This window comes from Coregonus lavaretus (genome assembly GCF_964263955.1).
Source record: "Coregonus lavaretus genome assembly, chromosome: 2".
NCBI lineage: Eukaryota > Metazoa > Chordata > Actinopteri > Salmoniformes > Salmonidae > Coregonus > Coregonus lavaretus.
In genome coordinates, this window is record NC_139989.1 from 17,904,489 (window position 1) to 17,923,213 (window position 18,725).

An 18,725-nucleotide genomic window follows, 5' to 3' on the forward strand; every position below is an offset into this window, starting at 1 on the left:
CCATATGGGCCCTAGTCCAAAGTAGTGCACTACATAGGAAATAGGGTGCCATTTGGGACGCAGGCAAGAACTGTCCTTGGAGGGATTCTCACCAGGTGACATGGGAACACCCTCAGTGACAACCCCAGCACTGTCTGTCTGTCCGCCTGCCTGCCTGCCTGCCTGCCTGCCTGCCTGCCTGCCTGCCTGCCTGCCTGCCTGCCTATTTTTCTATACATCTATCCCTGGATAAAAGCGTCTGCTAAATTACTAAAATGTAAATGGATCCCCAGTCATCATAATCAGGATCTCATTTTCTTTATCAAATTCAAGCTATAGTAAGGACAGGGTCCGGTGGTGAAACTGGTGAAAGATGTCATTATAGTACTAATAGATTATGATTTCTCATTAATTGTGCTAGTAAACAGAGGAGCATTATCATTAATTGTGAGTACGTCAGGCACTGCGGTATGTCAGGCAGGGATTGCTCTCTGTAGCTCTGCTTTCTAGACCTGCTTTCTAAGAAATTCTTAAAACAGACTAAAATATTCAAAGAAGACAAAGGGGGGCTTTGCTTGACTGTAATGCACATCAGAACACTTACGTACTCCAGAAAAGAAGGTTATTACTGTGAGGTTTTGGCCCTTATGCTGGCTGTGTCTAAGTGGACCAGCACTGTGAGTTCGTCCCAAATAGCACCCTATTGCCTATATAGTGCACTACTTTTGACCAGAGCCCTATGGGGGGAATAGATGGAATAGGATGCCATTTAGGATGCACAGCCTTTGACTAGCCCAATTTACCCTCAGCGCTCGGGGCTAGAATGTGGCTATAGTATATGGTTGGTGTCTAGGTCTGGGTGGCAGGCAGCAGCTAGCCAGCTTTTTAAATGCTGGTGTCTGTTTTTCCTGCTGAGTCTCACTAGGCTGTGACAGGGCCGTAGAGGGGTGCAAGGGGGAAACAAATGGCCGTACTCATCCTGGCCATAAAGAAGGGTGCAGTGCCACAACCCAATAAAGGACTGACGCTGATGAATGTGGCCAGGGAGAGGGAGGCGACCCTGGCCGAGCTCCACCAGAAATGAAACCACAGGGATATAAAATAGGTTATTATCGTCACACACTGACAGCCAGACGGACAGAAGGGGGCTGAGATGGATGGACAGACAAACTGACTAAAAAGGAGGTTGGATAAAGGAAGGGCAGCTAAGATCAAAATGACTGATAAATGTTGATGAGAACCTGATGTATCCAAGAGGAGTTCAAAAACGATGCATGATGGCTTGAAACTCAGTTTAGTGTGCTTTGAATAACCCTCTCACTGAATGATGACCTTGTCAATGAGATGCACATTTTAATGTCCCCACACTGACCTCAGAGATGCCTGACAGGCATAAACCACTAGCTCTTGATTCATATCAAGTATATAAAACAGTACCTAGACAAACAGGGTCTAATGAGTAGTCATCAGCATAGTATTATGTCAAGATTGGCCTTCTTCTGTCCGCAACACATCCCACAACACCATATCATCACAATACCACCACTAGTAAGACTATTTGAACACACATCCACTGGCTGAAGTTTTTGTATGAGGGCGTCAAAGATGCAGTAGCAATAGGAAGTAGGCCTATGTAAGCTACTATTCTTACAACTTGGATAACACAAGTTAAATATACATTTGGGACTAACACATTGGCATACAGTAACGGGGTAGAGTGAGCTCACCTGCAGTGGCATGGGCGGTGTGACGGGCGAGGGCAGGCTGCGGGCCGGCGATTGGTTTTGCCTGAACGGCGGAGACTGCGGTGGTTGGCCAGAGCCGGTCATGGAGGTGGTGGAGGAGGCGGAGCCAGGGGAGGGGACCGAGACGGAGGACTGCTGTAGGCTGGGCGGGGTCATGTGACCCCGTGATGACAACTGGTTGTGGATGTGGCTGTGGGAGTGTTGATGCTGCTGATGGTGTTGTTGTTGTTGGTGATGGTGCTGTTGTTGTTGCTGGTGGTGCTGTTGTATCTGTTGAAGCTGCTGCAGGTGCTGAAGCTGGGAGTTCAGGGATGAGGTAGCTGGTGAAGGAAGAGGAACAGAACATCAAACTGATATCATTACTACTGTATCTTAAACTATTCAGAGACATTCAAAAATGTTTGTAACACATTCATGTGTAATTTGAAAACCAGCAGTTGGGGTAACATACTGAAAAAGAATGGTCACACCTAACAATAGATAGACAATAGGTTGAGGTGTGGGGATATCAATGTAAATTGACCAGTCCCACAACAAGGTCCAGTAACATTGTAACCTCTACCATGGAGTTCCAGAAGAACCTGACTTCAGTAGTTAGAGGACAAAGCTATCCACATTGACTGACATAATTGGTCTCTCTAGAGAGAAGCTCTTCATTTTCACTCAGAGAATGTCACAATCTTAGGTTTAATTATGGAAAATCTCCTAGGAAGAGTCATTCATCTTGACAGGAAGTCTTAAGAAATCATACCGTTATCCTCATCTCTAGATTTAAATGCTAATTAATTTTATGCACTTTTCTCACCGTTTCAGTGACACACACAGACAGAGATGGACAGACAGACAGACACATTCATGTGTATGTCCACATGGACGCATCCACAAGGTACTGTAAACCACAAGAATATGCAATACGTACAGTGGGGAAAAAAGTATTTAGTCAGCCACCAATTGTGCAAGTTCTCCCACTTAAAAAGATGAGAGAGGCCTGTAATTTTCATCATAGGTACACGTCAACTATGACAGACAAATTGAGAATTTTTTTCTCCAGAAAATCACATTGTAGGATTTTTAATGAATTTATTTGCAAATTATGGTGGAAAATAAGTATTTGGTCACCTACAAACAAGCAAGATTTCTGGCTCTCACAGACCTGTAACTTCTTCTTTAAGAGGCTCCTCTGTCCTCCACTCGTAGACCTGCACCAGACTGGGAAGACTGAATCTGCAATAGGTAAGCAGCTTGGTTTGAAGAAATCAACTGTGGGAGCAATTATTAGGAAATGGAAGAGATACAAGACCACTGATAATCTCCCTCGATCTGGGGCTCCACGCAAGATCTCACCCCGTGGGGTCAAAATGATCACAAGAACGGTGAGCAAAAATCCCAGAACCACACGGGGGGACCTAGTGAATGACCTGCAGAGAGCTGGGACCAAAGTAACAAAGCCTACCATCAGTAACACACTACACCGCCAGGGACTCAAATCCTGCAGTGCCAGACGTGTCCCCCTGCTTAAGCCAGTACATGTCCAGGCCCGTCTGAAGTTTGCTAGAGTGCATTTGGATTATCCAGAAGAGGATTGGGAGAATGTCATATGGTCAGATGAAACCAAAATATAACTTTTTGGTAAGAACTCAACTCGTCGTGTTTGGAGGACAAAGAATGCTGAGTTGCATCCAAAGAACACCATACCTACTGTGAAGCATGGTGGTGGAAACATCATGCTTTGGGGCTGTTTTTCTGCAAAGGGACCAGGACGACTGATCCGTGTAAAGGAAAGAATGAATGGGGCCATGTATCGTGAGATTTTGAGTGAAAACCTCCTTCCATCAGCAAGGGCATTGAAGATGAAACGTGGCTGGGTCTTTCAGCATGACAATGATCCCAAACACACCGCCCGGGCAACGAAGGAGTTGCTTCGTAAGAAGCATTTCAAGGTCCTGGAGTGGCCTAGCCAGTCTCCAGATCTCAACCCCATAGAAAATCTTTGGAAGGAGTTGAAAGTCCGTGTTGCCCAGCGACAGCCCCAAAACATCACTGCTCTAGAGGAGATCTGCATGGAGGAATGGGCAAAAATACCAGCAACTGTGTGTGAAAACCTTGTGAATACTTACAGAAAACGTTTTACCTGTGTCATTGCCAACAAAGGGTATATAACAAAGTATTGAGAAACTTTTGTTATTGACCAAATACTTATTTTCCACCATAATTTGCAAATAAATTCATTAAAAATCCTACAATGTGATTTTCTGGATTTTTTTTTCTCATTTTGTCTGTCATAGTTGACGTGTACCTATGATGAAAATTACAGGCCTCTCTCATCTTTTTAAGTGGGAGAACTTGCACAATTGGTGGCTGACTAAATACTTTTTTCCCCACTGTATATGTATTCAGTTCTTCATATAAAGTGCAGTGCGTGGTGGTGAATTTCACAAATTCTCAACCATTGACTGAAAATTCATTGGTTCTTATTTTTTTACAAAGCCTTAAGTGACTGTATGAGTGACTGTTTTCACCTAAGGCATACAGCATTTTACCCTTATAATCACTCAGCGGGTAGCATAACGAGAGTGACACAAAACCACATCATTTCTAATGGCAAAACTGAATATTTGACCAAGACATCAAATTTCTCACTGACCTTTACTGGTTCCCCAGTAAAAAGACTGTAGGCTCTGAGACCATTACTTGACTGTGAATCTACTTGACTTTTTCCTTGAGAAGAGGTACTGGCGGTGAATGACAGGCACCATACAAAGACCTGATCCAGAGGGCTCTTGTTACTGTTGGTCTACCCCCAGCCTAATAGTTTGTGGTGTTTTTGCCAGTTCTGGGACTGCATGTGAGGGTACTACAGTATCTTGCCAAAGTACTATTATCTACTTTTGATATGTTAAGAATGCTATTTTAAGCTGTATAACATCAATATAACCTACAGTGACAAGGCTACCGCAATGGAGTTCTCTTTCAGCCTTAAAAACAATGAGAGGTCTCAAGAAACGGAGAGAATAACAATAGATCAATGGCACAAAAGAGAGTGTTGGCTGGCGTTTGATAATGCAACAGAGCATTTGTGAATAGAGGGGTAGACAAGCTTGTATACATACTGAATCAATGTGCTTCAATAATTAAACCAATGGCTGTTTCATAGCGAGATGAATTAATAAAACATGAGGGCAGACATTTCTTTGATTAGTCCGGTCGCTCTGGGTTCTGGAGAGGCGCATGCGAACATTTGATCAAGACCTCCCCCTTTTCCTCGGCTCTAAGTAGCAGAAGAAGAATCCCAGTGAAGAAAGCAAGTGTCTGTGTCCCAAATGGCACCCTATTCCCTATATAGTGCTCTAGTTTTGACCAGAGCCCTATCAGACCCTGCTCAAAAGTAGTGCACTATAAAGGGAATAGTGTGCCATTTGGGATGTGACCAGTGTCTCTGGGCCAGTAAATAGCAGCAACACTTTCACATTTCTTCTACCTCCTGACACATTGACACCTCTCCCACACCCCACCATGAATTATATATCATCTTGAGAGAGAGGCGCCCAGTCCAATTCTCATTTGAAATGTTAGGGCAAGTTGTCTAGCAAGCTATGACAAGACTGGGCGCCTCTCTCTCTCTTCCTGCTTGCAAGTGTACCACAAGAAAATGTGGAGCGCGCCAGTTAAAAATATGGAAAATGGGAGGAATGAAAGACAGAAAGAACGAAAAGGAGAGCGAGAGAGATAAAAAGAGATTTCTGTCCAAAAATTATCTAAACCAGGGGAAGATCAAAGAGGATTCAGAGAATCTCCTCCAGCGTCGACCGTGAGGCCGAGGAGGAAAGAGAGGCACAACAAAAGAATATGAAAAAGGAAAACAAATACTGAGGGAATATGGAAGAAGCCCCATGTGGCCTTATTATAAGGGCTACACCGCAGGTAACTATATTCTTTAACAGCGATGCTTTATAAATTCTGTCATCTTGTTAAGACTGTCAGGCCCACTGACCCTTCTTCTCCCTGTCACTGGGAACCCGGCTTTAGAAAGAGCATTCTTCTAACCGCGGCTGTCTGATTGCTTTGGCTGACCTCATAATCCAGCAGCCCTGTCTCCACTAATTGTTTGTGCTACCTCCTCAAGCAGACAGTGAATGGAGTAGGAGGAGGAAGGGGCTTGGAGAAGACGGAGACAAGGGCAAAAGGCTGCTGGGATCCTATGGAGCTCATTATATGTTCTTCATTTCCCTGGCTGCATGTTCACCAATCCTGGTACTATGTTCAAGTGGCCCTCTTACTTACAGGCCCCATGCTTAGGGGTACAGGATAAAGGATCCCAATCTGACTGTTGAACCAGCAAGCCTCTGATAATCACGATATTAAGGAATAAGCCACGACACAGAAAAAGTACTGAAAAGACATGCCAGCTGAAGAAATGAAGTCAAATGTTCATTAGATGTGTATTATTGTAAATTGTAATCTACTGTATACTGTAGCACTTTTGGACCATAAGAGATCCCAGTAGGTGGAAGATGAAATACCTCAAACAGGATACAGTGATTCTCTCTCTACACAGAGGAGTGGGAGCCATATGACCTGGGTGGGTTTGAGGACCCAGGATACTGTAGGCCAGGGGTGTCAAACTCCTTTTGCACCGGGGGCCACATTTGGCCTTCAACAAGGTCCGGAGGGCTGCACTGAAAATTGGTTATATTTCCTCGCCGTCAAAATTTGCTAAACCATTGTTTTGGGAATTTTCAATACTCCATGTCTAGCTTTCATTTCGGTGATTGTTAGCGAGCTGTACACAGTCAAGAAACTATATGAATGTAGGTCCATTATCATTTCTATGCAGTTTCAATTTGGTTTCAGTCAATATGAAGTATATTGAGTTCGTTTTTAAGTTTTTTTTTACTCAAACCACCCGTGAGCCGGATCCCATTTGTTTGACATCCCAACTGTAGGTTCTTGTCTACTTTGTTTCAGTGTGGACGGTGCCACTGTAGAAATCAACTGTTGTCTTTGACTGCTGCAGCCCTGACTCTGTGAAGTACAAAGCGAGACTGATTGTCAAAGGTCGCAAGGCTAGGTCAAAATCGGCTCGTACGTCAGACAAAATGCTATTTTTGTTTCCTGTGTCGCTCAGGAGAGGATGAGAGCGAGAAGCAGCCACCTCTCTCATTACAACAGGCCCCTCTCTGGTCCCTGCCAACCCCCCATTACTGCAGTTCTCTCTCTGGGCTGGATTTGGCCTCTGTCCTTTTCTCCTCGGTGTTAACAACAGCTCACCCTTGTGTTTGTGTGTGTGTGAGTGTGTGAGCGTGTAATGTGCACTTGTCCATATCTGTCTATAGGGTGCATATGTGTAGTAACTATTTTGAAAGTTAGGATACTAAATCATTCCATACGTATGAGGAACAATAGAGACAAAAAATATAGACTTTTAAGGAGAAGCAAGTTAACTTATTTCTATAGCACTGCACACTATACGTGTGTGTGTGTGTGTGTGTGTGTGTGTTTGTGTGTGGGTGTGTGTGTGTGTGTGTGTGTGTGTGTGTGTGTGTGTGTGTGTGTGTGTGTGTGTGTGTGTGTGTGTGACTGGTTAGGACACATGCATAGGAGGTACAATAAAAAAGACTGTATAGAAATAAAGAAAGGCGCCAATGGCAAAAGGTGATGTTATAATTGAAAGGAGAAGCATTCAACGTGTCTACATCCATGCTCATCACACTCAGCTCCCAGCAAAGGCCAGGTAAAAGCCCACATGAAAGAGACAGTTAAGAAATAAACAGATAAAAGGACATTGATTGGTTTCAACCCATAAAGTTTACTCCATTGGCTAACTCTTTAGTAACTCTCTTTCTTACATTGTATTGTGTGTATCGCACAAACAACAACATAAAGATGAGGAGTCAATTTAATATAGTGTAAAGAGTTAGTTCTTCAAGTATGAAAATAATAATATTGTAGGCTACAACATTCAATGCAAAATGGTACAATATGTGTTCAAATGTTCGGAAGCATAAAAACATCAAAAGGTCAAAAACTCATATAAAGCGACCACGCTCTATCTTCACCTCTCTCCTCCCAGCATCATTAGCAGAGTGCAGTAAATTAGGAGCCAGGCAGAGGTCTGAAGAGGTGCCTCCATGAAGTAAATGAAAGTATCTGTTCTGACTCACCCAGTATTTTAGGGGGTCATCTAAACTGTGCTGTGGTTCTTGAACAAGTGAAGGGAGAGGAGAGAAGGAGAGGAAACAACAGCCGTGTTATGTCTCTGCCTCACGTCCCACTGTGGGAGAACATAAAGCACTGTCTCAATTGGTTGCCACACGGATAATTACTCCACTGGAGAGAGATGGACTAGTCGGTGAGGCGCTTGGCAATTATGAACATGGACGGAGGAAGGTCATTTTTACCCTGAGGATTAAGAGTAAGCGCACTCAGACTAATAAACTGGATGAAAACATGTTATTTCTTACAGAAACTTATTTCGCACATGCAGCTGTTTTCATGCAACTTTTAAGGTGGTAAATTAGGAGGATCACTGACTCCAGAGAAATAGTTAATGTTATTGGTATTTGCAATATGGCGGCTCAATTTAGCATCCAGCATTAGATTTCAATGACATGTTTCCCTTCACCTTTTTTCAATAGATATTTAACTAAAACTGAAAATATTTTATTTTGTGTAGTGGAGGGTTTAAAATTTCAGCATCAGACATTGGTGTTACATCCAATAAACACTGAAACAACAGATAACGCTCACACATTGAACTAAAGATCACAATACACATTTCAATGTCAGAGGTTTCCCTAGACATCTGAGAACACAAATGTGTTTCTCAGTTTTTCATTCGGGAGTTGTGGTATACGAATCACGTTGAGAGTATGAAAAATTGATTCCTGCTCCTTGGCCATGGTTAGAATAAACACAGGGCAAATAAAACCGGAGAAAAAATCCAACTGTGTAAAGATATTACCTGCAGTCACTGTAGACAATATCAATGTTTCAGTGCCGCTTTGGAGGGGTTTAGACACAACAAAAATGGAAGCAGTAGAGACTTGAGTCGAATGAGCCATGGGGTTTTACAGAGTAAAACGCACCGCTTGTAGGGATCCACAGATAATGCTTTCACTTTGTGATGCAAGGCAATATGAAGCTGTGTTGTGGAATTCTCACCCCAGGGTAAGGATTTGAAAGTATTGAGTATTGAGTCCTCTCCATGGAGATATTAGAATACAAATAAATAAAAAGACACAGTATTATAGCGTTAGTAGCCTTTTGGTGTCAGTTACAAGGACCTACTTTATCTGTGATTCACGGTAGATATTTAATTGCTATAATTTATTTGAATAAAAACATGATTCTAGCCTGTATCTGTCCACGTGAAATGTCAATATCTTACATCAATACAGTACTATAGTCAATCAAGATGACCGAACACTCCAACTGGCCCTTTAATTACAGCTCGAGGAGTGACACAGCTGAGTTGACTGCTGAGGTGTTCTCTGTAACATCTAATCTGACATAATACTAGGCATGGCTGCTTAACCCACTCATTCCCTACAGTAGGAAACTCCCTTTGAACATAGCAGGCTTCTCTCGCTCTTCAAAGTCCGTCCAGAAGGGAGGCTCAGACAGAGGTGGTGGTGATACAGAACGTGCCACTGAACACGTAAATCAGCCATCTACAGTATCTCTGCCTTTTTGTCTTTCAGTGGTAGATACCAGAGTAGAGTCTGGAGCCCCTGTGAAGCCTGTCAGCCCTGGTAGGCTGGGTTATTACAGCCCGTTCTCGGTCCCATCATGTGTCGTCAGACCGAGGCGGAGGACGTGAGTAAAAGCCTCATGCAAAATTTATGTTCATGCGGCTGTTTCAGTTGGTGGAAAAATCAATATTGCGGGCCTGATGCACGGAGATGACTGAGTGCTCTCTGACTGACAGTAAAAGCTGGGAGAGATTGAGGGGCTACATTTACTGCTATCGAAATGGAGTGTAGTCGAGCTCTTCTAATAGTCTACTCAATTTAAATTAGAATTTCATTGGGGATTATTTTGATAACAGTTGTGATTGTGGGAGGTTTAAAAAAATTATGCTGTTAGAAAAAAAAAAAAAGGAGGGAGGGAGGGAGGGAGGGAGAAATAAGAGCACACGGCTTGTTTTCAAGTCCTTTAAAAAGCATCTTTCATTCTCAGCTTCCAGGCAGCTACATTATGGGGTTATTAAGCATTGCTTCGTTCGCCTGCTCACTCACCCACTCCCCCAGATATGAAATGATTCTAAAATAATGAAAAGACAATGTGGGGATGAGTAGGACATCATAGGCCCTTTGTTGTACGCTGCCTCGCTTACATAAGCTTTTGAAAGTGTGCCATATTACCCACAGTGCATTTGGAAAGAGGAACGTGAGAATAGAAGGAGAGAGAGAGGAGCGAAAGAATTCAGTGGGATGAAATAACCCCAACCAATGGGATTTGTTCTCCATTCTTCTGCCTCCATATTCTGTCTTTAATTATTCCCTTTGGTTGTCTGTGGGAGTGTGTAAGCACTTTCGCACAGCACAACATGCCCACCAGCACAACATTGTCAGCCCAAGTGATGTGGAGACTTCTGAGTGACACAGAGCCTCTTGTGATTAGTAATGCTCTTTAATACAACACAGCAGCGATATGATTTGAGGGGGGGGGGGGGGGGGGGGGGGGGGGAGATTTCAAAATGCAAAGGCAAAGATGGTGTCAGAAATATATGAGAGCTGTATAATGTAAATCACAAGAACCACTACTTGTGATACATTTCATACCACATAAACCGAAATAAAGGCAAATACGCTGCAAAATGCAAGCATCAGAAATGTATATTTCATTACACATGCAAACAATCCAATATATTTCTTACACAGCGTTTAATATAACCTCAGCTGTTTCCTAGAGGGATTATTTGTGCCGGTTTAGTAGTTTCCTCCTGAATCGCATATGAGATATTTGAGGGCCCAGAACGATGTATGATGAATGAAGTAGTGCGCTACTTATACCCTTATCATGCTCACTGACTAGCAACAGGTTTAGCAAAGGGCAGCAGCAGTAAATGAAATTCACCACCGGGACAATATATCATCAGAAGAAAAAATGCATGCACCCGAAACTTACAAGCCTTTGCCAGGTGCTTGATGGGGGAAGAGGAAGGGGTAGTGGAGAAGGCAAGATGGGGTTGGGGTGAGGAGCAGGCAGAGGGGACAGCAGTAGGTTTGTTGAATCAGTTCTATTTTCTTATGGGCTGATCTGTGTCTTGTAACCATTTCACTGCAGCCGGAAAAAGAGAGTACAAGGGCTAATTTCACAGTGAGAGCTCACTGAACAAAACCTCCATTGTCGGTGGGAAAAGGTGCTAAATCTACTTTGTCACTCTGAATTACAGCCACATAATTCAGGAACCGGAGAGGAAGGGGGAGGAGAGGAGGAGAATACAGGAGGGGTGGGCGATGTGTTTGAACAGAGACAGAAATCGTTGCTTTTCTCTCTACCCTGAGATGTACTAAGTAATGCTCTCTTATGATCAGAGAGTAATGGATCTCTCCGGTCTAAACATGCCATCCTGCTCACACACTATATAATCCGTCTGTGATGTATCTGTGGTTAATCCAGAGATGGGCCCCCAGGGACTCCACCACCCCCCAGGAGGTCTGGGGGGGGGGGGGCTTTTGAGCTCCTCTGACACTGATACAAGCTCCCCTGTCTCAGCCCTGAGACACCAAGCCTATTAATTAAGGCAGTTAGGCCCCGGCCAGCAATTAGTAACCACAGATAGCTTTTAGCAGCCTAGCGGACCAGCCTTCTCCCAATGGCCATGGGGTTTGTTTCAACACTATCTGCTATCACCACAGGCTCTCTGGTTTCACAGACATGGAACTGGCGAGCCATGGTTAATAATGACCTTAGAGTGATCTGGGCTGGACTGGCTCCTTGTGACCCCCTGAGCCTTATGCGCTTTATGGAATAGCACTTTGTTCTGCTAAGTTGTTTCTATTACTTTTCAAACACGCTGGACTATTCCCTTTTGAAATCCATGTGTTATTCCTGTCCGGCCTTTGTAGGGAATGGAAAGGTTGAGTGCACAGGGTATTGATTAAAATGAGTAAATGTGGGGTGAGTGTAAGCAGTATTCATTAGTAGATAAGTCTTTATTGATTTCCTGTTATTATTAAGTTGATGGTAGATTTGTATTGAAAAAGTGTCGGGTTGTATTGATAATCTGATATTTTTGTATTGACAAAATTATGTATTCCAATAACGCTTTAGCTGCTTGTCCATTATGAAAGAAATATCTATTACTTTTTAAAGTATTCAGTGCTCTAAGGAAGCAAAACGATGTATTTCTGAATATGTGTCAAGATTTCTGACAATAACATACTTCAACTGAATGTTACCAATTTCAGTAACTATTTTTTGTAAGTATCCCTAGAGGAAAATGAAGTTTTAATAGCTTCTTCTAAATCCTCACTTTGTAGAAGTAAAAGGGACGGAAGCCTTTCTGTACTTTTCCCTCCACATTTCTAAAACCTCAAACCCATGAAGATGAATGTTCAAACAACCCAGTGGTAAAATACACTACAGTCTCGCTGTAAAGCCTTTGCTTCAGTAAAGGTGTGTGTTTGTAATGGTGTTCGGCGTTGAACTGCCTGATAAAAAATGGGCTGAATGCATACATTGAACAACAGAGGACAGATCATTAAATAAGTCACCTTACTGAAACATTTAAAATAAAGGACACAGCTGTGCTACTTTACACAATTCTACATTGGAGGCAATCTGTGGTAACACCATGTTCATTCCAGTTCAGTCCCATAAAATGACCATTAACATTACAAGTCATGCGGAACACAGATAAATGTAAAATGTCACCCAATTCTGCCAGGCGGGAATTTCAGTTCCACAAGATTACCATCTCTGTCTGCTCCCTACCACAGCACCTTGTCTAATATTTCATTTACAATATTTCATAAGGTAATTTTCCTCTCAGTGACCATGTAAATCACAAATCAATTTTCATTTAAAATGCTTGACTACAGATTGTTCCTGAAAGCTTAGGAATCGTGCCTTGTCAATCTCTGGCAGACCTTAAATGTGTGAGGGGTGCTAATCCTCTGTTAACCTTCTGGAGGGAAAATAAGAAGTGAGAGGTAATTATGTTATTGCTAACAACCGTCTGTCCGACTGTCTAGGCGCTGAGGTGATTTGCTCGAAATATTGGAAATATGGAAATGTCCAAATGTTTCAGAAACATTTTTTTTTTATTATAATAATAATAATTGTATTACCTAAAATACTAATTCAGTATCGAACAAGTAATTTTTTTTTGAAAACATAAAAAACTTTAACACCATCCCATTTTTCATTTTCACTGAGCATGGGATGACAGAGGGAGTCAGGCTGGTAATGTAATGTATTGTTATAGTCCAGTTGATCGAATCAGAGCTGGCTGGGGTAAAGGGAATGTGTTCCAACTTCGTAATTTAATTTAATGCCAGTTGGAAAAGTGCAAGTCATTTCAGGCCTCCCTGCACCACCTCTCTGTCAGAATGGAGCATTGTACTTTCCCACACAGACCTCTATTGTCAGGCCAAATAACTAGGCGACAAACACTGTTACTATCGTGCAAAGCATGTGCAGAAATACACATCACACCCTATACAGTACAGGTACCTCATGTGTAGTTCTTGGGTCTATGTTTATGACATGATGTTAGCAGAACGTCTCCCTCAGTGCTCACTCTGCCGCAGAAAGGGCACATGTCAGGGCTTGCTGTAGTGAAGCAGCCACAGCCATGTCTGATTAGCATTGTTATTGTCTTTTACTACACTGACATCAAGAGTTCTCTCTCTCTCTCTCTCTCTCTCTCTCTCTCTCTCTCTCTCTCTCTCTCTCTCTCTCTCTCCCCCTCTCTCTCTCTCTCCCCCCTCTCTCTCTCTCCCTCGCTCCCCCCCCCCTCTCTCTCTCTCTCTCTCTCCCTCTCTCCCTCCCCCTCTCTCACCCTCTCCCTTTTTCTCTCTCCCTCTCTCTTAGGCTCCACCAGTAACTTGCTGTCCTGCAGCACAGCTGAGGCTACAGCAGTGACAAGGCCACCATCTCCAAAACAAACAAAAACATGTGGAGGAGCTGGGATTTAGCAGGTCAATGTTGTGACCAGCAAAGCTGGGACAGTATGCCAGACAATGGCAATTTTATAAGACATAAGCCGTAAATAAATTGTATACAATGAGAAAGGATAAATAGTATTCCTCATATTATTTGATCCTATGCATGATGTTACAATTCACCCGCAAATTGAGAACAAACGTTTTGAAATAATGTAACATTCGGAGGTGAAATTGAATTACACCTCTGCTTCAAAAACTAACATGTAGGTTTAAATAGTACGTCTCAAGGGATAGGTGTATGCGTGTGTGTACGAGTGTGTGCCTGCTTGAGTGAATACAAGGGTGTTTGATTCTAACCTTTTGAACGCTGCTCTGGCTCATGCTGATTGGTGAGTTATTTTCTTTCCTTGAACTGTCATACAGGCAGTCGCCCCCCACGTTTCCCAAACAATAAACCAGTGGCAGCTGATATCAATGACAGAGATGAGAACCCAGGCGCCATATCTGCTGGGATTGCCTGGGCGAACCTGCCTCAGCCTACTCTTCATCTTCAACGGCACCTCTCACTCTCAATTATTTGGCTGCTGTCACAACAAATCAATCAAATTATCGCTCCAGGACAGTGTGTGCAGCTGCTCCTATGGCATCGCTAGTTGCATTAGCTTTGAAATGTATGAGGTCTACATTTTATCACCGTTATTTATTTAAATGCCACTCTCTCCCCTGCGAGTCATCTTACAACCACAGCAAAGTTGAATCATTAAAGGAATGACGTGGAATACATACTAGTGGAGAACGCGTCCAATTAAACAGGAGAGGGGAGAGGGGATGGGATAGGTTATATTGTGATGAGATGGGATTAGGGTGTTGATCTGGGGGATTTATGAGAGGACTTGGAAGTGATAAAGTTTCACAAGTCTGTCTGAAATTATAATAATCCATCCTGATGTACTCATCACTAGGAATTTTACAAACACTTACAAAGCTGCAATATGTAACTTTTTGGGCGACCTGACCAAATTCACATAGAAATGTGAGTTATAGATCTGTCATTCTCATTGAAAGCAAGTCTAAGAAGCCGTGGATCTGTTCTATGTGCACTATTTCTATGTTCTTAAGTTTACTTTTACTCAGCTTGTACACCAGCTTCAAACAGCTGAAAATACTATATTTTTGGTTATTGAAAATATATTTCACAGCAGTTTAGATGGTACAATGATTCTCTACATTGCTTGTTTTGTCACAAACTGAAATTAGGTGAACTATTAGAATTTTAGCAACCAGGATTTCTGCATAGTGCTTCTTTACCACCATGACAATCCGCTGTAATGTTAGTTATTCTTAGTATTCTCAATATTAACATTTTTATGTGACAGAGCTTTTTATTTGCTGCCAAGTAACCCAAACCAAATGGGATGGCGTAAAAATAAAGAAAAACCCTTGAATGAGTAGGTGTGTCCAAACTTTTGACTGGTACTGTATACTGCCATACAGTGTGTGTGTGTGTGTGTGTGTGTGGGGGGGGGGGGGGGGGGGGGGGGGGGGTGCGTATACAGTACCAGTCAAAAGTTTTGACACACCTACTCATTCAAGGGTTTTTCTTTATTTTTACTATTTTCTACATTGAAGAATAATAGTGAAGACATCAAAACTATGAAATAACACATATGGAATCATGTAGTAACCAAAAAAGTGTTAAACAAATCAAAATATATATTATATTTGAGATTCTTCAAATAGCCACCCTTTGCCTTGATGACAACTTTGCACACTCTTGGCATTCTCTCAACCAGCTTCACCTGGAATGCTTTTCCAACAGTCTTGAAGGAGTTCCTACATATGCTGAGCACTTGTTGGCTGCTTTTCCTTCACTCTGACTCATCCCAAACCATCTCAATTGGGTTGAGGTCGGGGGATTGTGGAGGCCAGGTCATCTGATGCAGCACTCCATCACTCTCCTTCTTGGTAAAATAGCCCTTACACAGCCTGGAGGTGTGTTGGGTCATTGTCCTGTTGAAAAACAAATTATAGTCCCACTAAGCCCAAACCAAATGGGATGGCGTATCGCTGCAGAATGCTATGGTAGCCATGCTGGTTAAGTGTGCCTTGAATTCTAAATAAATTACTGACAGTGTCACCAGCAAAGCACCCCCACACCATAACACCTCCTCCTCCATGCTTTACAGTGAGAATACACATGCGGAGATCATCCGTTCAACCACATCTCAAATTTGGACTCCAGACCAAAGGACCATTTTCCACCGGTCTAATGTCCATTGCTCATATTTCTTGGCACAAGCAAGTCTCTTCTTATTATTGGTGTCCTTTAGTAGTGGTTTCTTTGCAGCAATTCGACCATGAAGGCCTGATTCACACAGTCTCCTCTGAACAGTTGATGTTGAGATGTGTCTGTTACTTTTACCATTTATTTGGCCTGCAATTTCTGAGGCTGGTAACTCTAATGAACTTATCCTCTGCAGCAGAGGTAACTCTGGGTCTTCCATTCCTGTGGCGGTCCTCATGAGAGCCAGTTTCATCATAGCGCTTAATGGTTTTTGCGACTGCACTTGAAGAAGTTCTTGAAATGTTCCGTATCGACTGACCTTCATGTCTTAAAGTAATGATGGACTGTTGTTTCTCTTTGCTTATTTGAGCTGTTCTTGCCATAATATGGACTTGGTCTTTTACCAATTAGGGCTATCTTCTGTATACACCCCCTACCCTGTCACAACACAACTGATTGGCTCAAACGCATTAAGAAGGAAAGAAATTCCACAAATGAACTTTTAACAAGGCACACCTGTTAATTGAAATGCATTCCAGGTGACTACCTCATGAAGCTAGTTGAGAGAATGCCAAGAGTGTGCAAAGCTGTCATCAAGGCAAAGGGTGGCTATTTGAAGAATCTCAAATATAAAATATATTTTGATTTGTTTAACACTTTTTTGGTTACTACATGATTCCATATGTGTTATTTCAACGTTTTGATGTCTTCACTATTATTCTACAATGTAAAAAATAGTAAAAATAAAGAAAAACCCTTGAATGAGTAGGTGTGTCCAAACTTTTGACTGGTAGTGTAGTTCAAACAAATTGGGATGTTTGAAATGCACCAATGGTGGAATGGGGTAAGGAAAAGGGTATAGACAGGCATTCCCTTCAAATCCCATGGTTCCTGGGAGCTGTGGTGCTTTGATGAGCTAACCTCTTTAAGGAGCGGTGGCGTACCCCCACCAGCATTCAGCTCAGCGGAATAGATGGAGTCTGACATGGACTAACTAGTGTGGAAACATTTGGCTCTGCCCCCCCCCCCCCCCCCCTTTGGTGCTGTAATGAGCAGAGTGATTTCTATAATTTGTGTCATGTTAACACCCACTCACAACATGAGAACAGTACCGATAGCGTTTGAGCCTTTTCATCAAACCAGGGAGGAGACATGTCTTCTCATTAGGCTGTACCGCTATGTGAGTGGGATGCACAGCATTTATCTACCTGGATCCCGGAGTGCCGTTTCGAGTGAGGGGAACAATACTCTCACCTCACCATTGGAACTGTGGTCTCTGATGTCATGTTCACGGTGCCTGGAGCCTGGGCTGATAGCAAATAACGACGGGATACGCTTATTAATAAGAAAGGGGTTTGTTTGGTTGAATTGAGTCTTGAATTAGTGTCGAGTGAGTCATAGAGAAAAGAAGCAGGCGAATGATGTTTCATTTATTTCCCTCCATTGAGCATTACAATTCTGCTTCTTTGATACTTTACAACTTACAATACAAGGAATGCAATCTTGCATGGCCAATTACTGTAGGCCGTATGTGCAATAAAGCTGTATTGAAAATCAAATAAAAATGTTATCACACTCTTAGAAAAAAAGGGTTCCGAAAGGGTTCTTCAGCTGTCCCCATAGGATAACCTTTTCTGGTTCCAGGTAGAACCCTTTTTAGTTTCAGGTAGAAGTTAAACCCTTTTGGGTTCCATGTAGAACCCTCTTTGGAAAGGGTTATACGTGGAACCAAAAAGGGTTCTACCTAGAACCAAAAGGGTTTTACCTGGAACCAAAACTAGTTCTTCAAAGGGGTTCTCCTATGGGGACAGCCAAAGAATCCTTTTAGGTTCTAGATAGCACCTTTTTTTGAGTGCAGGGTATTTATGTGAGTAATCTATATTTCCAAGAATGCTATATCTAGTTAGCTACTTTTTGTGCAAGTGTGTTTCGTTTCATTCACATATCTAATTATACAATATACAACAGTAATGTAGTAATGTAGTGATAATTATGTCAAATTCTGTTAATGAGACAGTTAATAAATATGCATCATCACATAATTGGACAAACAGCATAACCCTAACCTAGTTTGCAGCTACAATAGTGTAAACTCTGTTACACAAGATAACTTTCTCCCTTGTTTAGTTTCAATGGGAATTTTTTTGTACAGAATGTTTCTTGGCATAAATCATTCTGACAAATAACAAGTTACACTGGGTGCTGCTGTGTTTACCGTGTCCACGACAAGATGCTGCTGCAGCTCCATTTTATTTAAGCAGCAGCTCCAACTTTACTGCACAACCTTATTACAATGACGGTTATTCATCACTCTGTCTCACTCTCACAACTCTCCAGCCTGCACACTCCTATCTCTCCCTCCCTCCCTCTCTTCCGCTCTCTCTCTCCCCTCTCTCGCTCTCTCTCGCTCTCTCTCTCTATTCATTTTAAAGAAGGATCTTAGACGAGGGAAAATGCCAGGGGTGTTTAACGAGAGATAAGTGATCAAAGATGCTTAGCGGGAATTGCTTGGCTCTCACATTTCCCTGCTTATCTCATTTGTTAGAATGTTTAGCACCTTGCAAAAAAAGCTGATGGGGTGAACAATATGGATTAAACAGC

General features: G+C 42.5%; 1 pseudogene across 1 annotated transcript in view; it reads right to left on the reverse strand.

The window, feature by feature from the left end:
- LOC311100280 (POU domain, class 6, transcription factor 2-like) overlaps nt 1–18,725 on the reverse strand; it is a 100,866-nt pseudogene that overhangs the window by 51,213 nt on the left and 30,928 nt on the right. The window contains exon 4 of the transcript in view: nt 1,707–2,044. The product of the transcript in view is annotated as a POU domain, class 6, transcription factor 2-like (transcript). The remainder of the gene's footprint in view (nt 1–1,706; nt 2,045–18,725) is intronic.